Raw genomic sequence first — 7,961 nt, forward strand, 5'->3', positions numbered from 1 at the left:
AATTTATACACGGGAAAATTGGAAAAGAGAGATGGCAATGAGAAGTCTGAGGAGAGGACGAGGGAGGAGGGGAAGGGAGAACGAGGGGAAGAAGAATAAAGGAAGAGGAAAGGGGAGGAAGGAATGAAGGAGATAGAGAAAAAAAAAAAAAAAAAAAAAGGAGGAGGAAGGCTCTGGGTGTGGGAGGAAGGTATGTACGAGACTAAGGTACAAAGTATAATTTAACTGACTTACAGCATTCCAGTTCCCAGGTGAAAGAGAGAGGAGGAGGAGGAGGAGGAGGAGGAGGACAGGCACACACGAGGAATACAAGGACAACAAAGAAGACAAAGACGAAGAGAAGATCGAGAAGAAACATAAACACGAGGACGAGGAAGCGAGAGAAAAGAGGTAAGGAAAGAGAGATGGAGGAAAGTAGGGAGAAGAAGAAATGGGAGGAAACTTTTGCTTCCAACCTACACTGTCTCATTCTTTACCCTCCCAGCACCACCACCCACAAGAGAAAGGAGGAGAGATAGCGGGAGAAAGGAGGAGAGGAAGAAGGGAGGGAGGAGGAAAGGAGGGGAGGAGAGGAGGGAAGAAAGAGAAACTGAGAAAACTGCTTCTAGCCTATACCATCTGGGGTATCCTTCTTTCCTCCTCCTCCTCCTCCTCCTCCTCCTCCTCCTCCTCCTCCTCCTCCTCCTTCTCCTCTGCCCCTAACAAACACACGCACACACACAAACAGCACCAAAAACTTTAAATTGGACCTTAATTAACGAGCGTTGTTATTTCAAGTTGACAGTTCAAAGCCACCGTAATTGGAAACCTAAAAAATAAATGGGAAAAAACCAGTAAACAAAAGAACGGTTATAAAAAAAAGGGTGTGTGAGATCATTGAAGTATTTACTAGCCATCGTCAAGTTGGCCCTTCATTCACAAGATGGTTCACGTAGCAGTTAACTCCGCATATATGAAATTTTAGCTTCATTGCTTAATTAATGTTGGCTTGGGGACCACCAGGAGACGTGTGTGTGTGTGTGTGTGTGTGTGTGTGTGTGTGTGTGTGTGTGTGTGTGTGTGTGTGTGTGTGTGTGTGTGTGTGTGTATACAATACACTTCGGTTATGTCTCTGCTAAAGCAAGCTCGTCTCCTCCTCCTCCTCCTCCTCCTCCTCCTCCTCCTCCTCCTCCTCCTCCTCCTCCTCCTCCTCCTCCTCCTCCTCCTCCTCCTCCCTCCATCCCTCCCTCCCAGTAAAAAAATACTCCACTCTCCTTCCACTTCTCTCTCTCTCTCTCTCTCTCTCTCTCTCTCTCTCTCTCTCTCTCTCTCTCTCTCTCTCTCTCTCTCTCTCTCTCTCTCTCTCTCTCTCTCTCTCTCTCTCTCTCTCTCTCTCTCTCTGCCTACCTCCCCCATCCAACTTCTCCCACTCCCACCCACTTCCATCCATCCTCCCCCTCCTCCATATCCCTCTACCTCCAGGGCGCCCTACAAGTGAGTTAAGAACACTATTCTCTCTCAGCCTCCCTGGAATCAATAAAAAAATTGGAACAAGTCGATAAAGAAAAACGACATGGTTGGTGATAGTGTTGTTATTGGAGGAGGAGGAGGAGGAGGAGGAGGAAGAGGAGGAGGAGGAGGAGGAGGAGGCGTAACTCTGTATGTAAAGGGTAACGAGAGATGACAATGAACGGAAGAACAATTTTAAATGTTTCTGTTGTTGTCGTAGTAGATTTTGTTATTGTTGCTATTGTTCATGCAGCTATTGTTGCTCTCTACACCCCAGGAACACAAAAGGCGCGCGCGCACACACACACACACACACACACACACACACACACACACACACACACACACACACACACACACACACACACACACACGTTTCTTTCTTCACAACTATCATTCCTACTGATTCACGTACTTATGAAACGCATGTGTGTGTGTGTGTGTGTGTGTGTGTGTGTGTGTGTGTGTGTGTGTGTGTGTGTGTGTGTGTGTGTGTGTGTGTGTTCAAGGACTAAGCGTTACTTTGCACCTGAACATTTCTTTCCTGATATTTACTGAAGGCTGTGGGGGTACGGCACACCAGAGTGGTCAACCCTCCCCTTTCGCGTGCACAGTGTTGTTGTCATCAGGCGGATCAAAAAAGTCCACACGGAGCGGCGCAGCGTGAACCAAAAAAGAGTGAACTGGATTGTGGGCTGTGACGGGGGAAACATTTCTGATAGCTGACACCTGAAGCGCCTTCAGTACCTTCACAGTTCAGGTTTTGTGGTGATTTGGTGAAAGGTAAGTTGTTGATCATGTTAGGTGTTCACATTGGAGCTTCGGGACATTGCTGGAGCTAAATTGACAATATTTTAATCTCTTTTCTAACTTTTTTTCTTTTTCACCAAGGCAAACTTATTGGCTATTTTATGTCTTTCGTGCCATTTTAACACGTTATAAAATACTTCAGCAATAATAATTAATTAAATAAAATGCAATGGGAATTGAGACTTGTGCATCATGTATCAAAATCTATTCACAATCAGTGACATGCACATATATGATCACTATATGTAGCCACTTCATAATACAGTGGGTGTTAGTGATGCCTAAGGCTCAGGACATGCTCTACACCACAGCGTCACGTCTGCAGCACGCTTACATAGATGGACGGCAGAATTAACATAATATAATAAAAAAAAAAAGAGAATCCCAAGCAGAAAGGCCTACACGTGGCACTCCCTGTGTAAAATATACCTATACTCCTATTTATTATCTTCCTTATCCCTAAGTTTATCTTTTAAGCTCCCTATCGACTCGGTGATAAGACAACAGACTGAAGGATAACGAGTAGCTGGTAAGACTACCTGCACAGTATTGAATCCAGACTGGCGGCACTCCACTCATCGCCGGTGTCATTTCCGGTGGTGTGACGGTAACATTATTACCACGTGCTGCCACGCAACGCAAGAGTAACACTGCTATTGTAACCAGGAATGATGTTAACTGGTTATTTTTACTCTAACGCGCGAGGAGACTGACATAATGAAGCATGTGCTTTAACTTCAGAACTATGGCTCGAGATGATGATGATGATGATAATGACTACAAAAAATATAAAAAAATAAAAAAATAAATATATATATATATATATATATATATATATATATATATATATATATATATATATATATATATATATATATATATATATATATATATATATATATATATATATATATAAAACACGGATGTCTTAAGAAGAAAAAAAAGAAAAAAGAGAAAGAATGTTTCTGCCGACAAAGAAAATACATTTTGCAGGAATGATTTATTCTTTCGTTTGAGTGAAATCCTAAAATCAACAGAAAACCAGGAAGCGCCTCGCCGCGCCGCCGCTCCTCAGGTCCAGCACGCCCGGACGCTCTTCCCTGAACTGCAGTGTGTGTCGTGGCCGCGCCGCCACCCGAGCGGCGAGGTGACGCCAACAAAGAAATCCCGCCATAAACTAAGCAGAGATCACGTGGTTCTAAGCCCGCTTAACGGACGATATTTCATCACGAGGTAAAAGTTAACTTCACGAAAAAAGTTCGCGGAAAGGAGCTCGATTGTGTGTGCCGCTGCCGAGCCGCCGCGTGGTGGTGGTGGTGGTGGTGGTGGTGGTGGTGGAGGTACAGGCGGCGTGGCCAAGCACCACTTTCACCACCAGGTGTGTCGCGGCCCGTCACGAGGCGCGGGGTGCGTCTCAGCGGGTGGGTGGCTTTATGTCTCCCGGGCGAGCCACAAGGCGGCTGTGATCACCGGGCGGGACCCTTTGTTTGGCCATCAACGCACACCTCTGGCCCGCTCGTGTCCGGCATGCCCAACACTGCCTCCAAACACTGCTGCCCCTCACCTAGCCAGACAATGTTCCTGACGCTCTTTGCATCTTCACCACCGTCTTATTCACTATCCTAATGCTAATAACCCTCTGTTCTTAGTCTTTGCCTTCTTTTTATACATTATATTTACGCTCCTTCAAACACTGCCTCCCCTCAGCTATCCAAACACTATTTCTCACGCTCTACGCCTCTTCATTACCACCACTCTGTCCAGTCTCCTAACCCTAACATCCCTCTGTTCCTACTAGTAACATTTTTCTCCTTCATTATATACATTATATTTATGGTCTTCCAAATACTGCCAATCCAGTCCTGTCCAGCCACTGTTCCTGAGGCTCTAAGACTCTTCACCACTGTTCTATCCACTTCATTAATCATAATATCTTTCTGTTCCCAATATCCGCATTCTTCGTTATGTCATATATATGTTGCTTGAAACACTGCCAGGCTAAACCTATCTAAATCCTATTTCAAATGCATTACGCCTCTCCACTACCATCCTATTAACATCCAGCCATCCTATTAATCCTACATTCCACCCTTACAATGTCAGCATTCTTCTTCTTCCTAATTATGTACCTTATCTCTAAGCAATTCCAAGCACTGCCTTCCCCACACTTATCCAAACCCTTATCCATGTTTATATTTTCCACCGTTTCCCTACCACCTCTATAGTTCTATACTCCTGCCTTCTTCTTTCCACTCTTACTCTAACACCTCTCCACTGCTAGAGTTCCTACCTTTTTCTTCTTCCTCTTCTTGCTTACGTATGTTCCTTTTCAACAGCGCATCCTCCGTTTTATCCCTTCCCATCCTCATCTCACTTCCCTTACCTCCCTACCTCCGTACATTCCTCCTCTATCCATCTCCTCAGCCCTACAAACCCCCGTCTTCCTCCCCTATGTAGTCGTATGTTACTTGTACCTCTATGCAGTACATCCTCACAATCTTATCCCCTTCCTGTCCGCTTCTCAATCCCCGTTCCTTGAATCTACTTACCTTCTATCCCTAGATTCTTCGTTCTTTCTCTCTTTATCTCTCTGTAACCTGCTGCTTCTGCCCTTTGTTCTGATTCTGTTTTCTTCCTGCATTCCCACTACATCCCCCTCCCGCGCTGCCTCTGTCCTATTTCTGTCTGGTTTCTCCGTGCATATATCCCGGCGCACCACTCCCTGCTTCCTCTGTTTTCATCTGCTGGGTTCCTGTTTATCTTCACTCCTTCCTCCTGCGTCTGCCCTCCTCTCCTTTGTATGCTTTACTCTCTTGTTTTAGCTCTTCCTTCTTTTTTTTTTGTTTTCCTTTCTTTTTTTTTTGTATAATTATTTTTACTTTATTCTTCAAGTATTATTGTCTTAGCTTTATTTGGTTTGCTGTGTTTTTGTTCTTTTTTTATGCTCTCTCGCTTTTCTCGTGTTTTCAGCTTATCTCTATCTTCCCTTTGTTTATCTTAACATTCACACCACCAGTGTCACCTCTCTCTCTCTCTCTCTCTCTCTCTCTCTCTCTCTCTCTCTCTCTCTCTCTCTCTCTCTCTCTCTCTCTCTCTCTCTCTCTCTCTCTCTCTCTCTCTCACCATACTCGTTTCTTCCTCTTCCCTCACTCCCTCCTTTTATTTCTTCCTTTACACATCTACGAAGAACAAGAGGTATGGGGATGACAATAATAATAATAATAATAATGAGACCAAAAGAACATACGGGGAGCTGTAAGAAAATTGAAGGCCTACTCGTGGAAGTTGATAACTAAAATCATAAAAATATAGTACAGCAACAGTGAAAGTAGTAGTAGTAGTAGTAGTAGTAGTAGTAGTAGTAGTAGTAGTAGTAGTAGTAGTAGTAGTAGTAGTAGTAGTAGTAGTAGTAGCGGTGGTGGTGGTGGTGGTGGTGGTGAATGATTACACAGCCTTCATTCAGATCCAATATAATAATTACACAAGGCGTCACTGTAAAGAGAGGGTCGTTATTCACGCTGTTAGTCAAGTGCTGTGAGGCTTTAATGGATGGTGTGTGTCGTGTATGGTGAGGGGAGGCCTTTGTTGTTGCTGCTGTTGTTGTTGTTGTTGTTGTTGTTGTTGTTGTTGTTGTTGTTGTTGTTGTTGGTGGTGGTGGTGGTGGTTTGTTGTTGCTATTACTGCTATTTTCAATGATTTTTTTTTTTTTTACTGTTAGTGTTGCTCTTTTGCCGTTGTTCTTGTTTTTGTTGTTGTTTTTGTTTTTGCTGTTATTTTTGTTATTGTTGGTGTTGTTACTGCTATTGTTGTTGTTGTTACTGAAATTGCTGATGTTGCTGTTATCATCGTCGTTGCTGCTGTTAACACTGATACGAGGCAACACTTTTACAAGAGCAGTACACCGTTGTGGTGGTGAACAGCGGTGGTAGGGCAGAGGTGGCAGCGGCACCAATGGCGGAGGTGGCGACAATTGGACGAGGGTTATGGGGGCAAAGACTATGAATAACGGTAATGTTAGCGGATAAGTGCATGACAATAGGCAGGTAATGGCAGGGGAGGGGGACAAATGGAGCCATGACAGTGACACTAATATTATGGCAGCGACAAGGAAGGAAGGAAGGAAGGAAAGAAGGGAGGTGAGATGGGGAGGTGATGACGATGGTAACGACGAGGAGGAATGATGATGATAATGGAGGGGGAGAATGACGATGGGGATACTAATGTTAATGGAGATGTGAAGGATAACTGGGGAGCGAGACGCGGGAAGGGGACTGTAGAGGATGTCAGGTGTGGAGAAGCAGGTAATGGCAGGGAGGAGTGCCCCAGGGGATGTGTCCTTCCCCACCTTCCCTCCCTCCCTGTTCCTTCTCTCACGCTCCTCTCCCTTGTAATAATGACAGAGAGAGGTACGTTTCCATTGCTTATTAAAGGCACATGTTACAAACGCGTCGAGTGAACTGTCGCTGGATGTACAGAAGGACACTGGTTCGTATCCTTAAATACTTTGGTGCCTTATCTTGACTATAGTTACTACCCACTAACTGCTGTGAATTGTTCAAGTTAAATCAAATATTGTGTTGTAAGTTTATAGTATCATTTCGAAAGATACCGCTGACAGCAAAAGAAGAGGCTAACGGGTGTACTTCGAAACTTACAATACTCGTTTTATTCTAGGTCTACAAATTATCTGAGGTTACTCAAACTAAGTCACAATTGTCATTAACAAAAAGTTATGAGACACTAGTTACTCGGGTTTCTGAATGAATTGTAATGTCTGTAGTAACATTTTAATAAGTTTTACAGAACCAAAAAGATGATCATGCATGACAGCATGACCTATCATAGTTCTAGTGAGAGAATGAAGTGTTTAAGAATATGGACGATGGTAGTACTGAAGGACAGAAGGAGAAACACAAGAACCAAACGTTTTGTTCTCTCATCTGGACTATTGTCAAAGATCACAATGATTAGTCGAATTTCATGAGTATTTTTTTCTATAGATGATGCAGATTACTTACTAAAGTTATCAATAAAATCATGAAAACACTCTTGAAAACACCAAACATCCACAAGAGCCTGTTGAGGGCAAGAGATGGGACAGTGAAGGTTTAGGACTACGGGACAAGAACACAAGGACACTAGACTAGCAGTAATCAATCTACCTGTCTGCCTGCCAATCTTCACAGGTGGATGAGTGCCGTAATCAAAAGAATTAGTATCGACGTGAGTAAATTTTCCATAGCATGAACGAGACACACACACACACACACACAAACAGAGAGAGAGAGAGAGAGAGAGAGAGAGAGAGAGAGAGAGAGAGAGAGAGAGAGAGAGAGAGAGAGAGAGAGAGAGAGAGAGAGAGAGAGAGAGAGAGAGAGAGAGAGAGAGAGAGACTATCAAAGCGTATGAAGACCGAGCAAGTAATAACAGACGGAAACAATGACACGACCAAGCGGTGATGATGCAGGCACCAACAAATAAACACCACACACACAAAGTTACGAGCACCGAATCCATCAGAAGCACCACACATCCTGCACTGCCTGCCATCACCACCCATCACCACCACCCATCACTACCACCATCGCAGCTACCGGAAATCACCCCCGCCACAATCACCACGTACACACCACACATCACACACTACGGCAGGGATAAAGAAT

Source organism: Scylla paramamosain, chromosome 27, assembly GCF_035594125.1.
Source record: "Scylla paramamosain isolate STU-SP2022 chromosome 27, ASM3559412v1, whole genome shotgun sequence".
NCBI classification, from domain to species: Eukaryota; Metazoa; Arthropoda; class Malacostraca; order Decapoda; family Portunidae; genus Scylla; species Scylla paramamosain.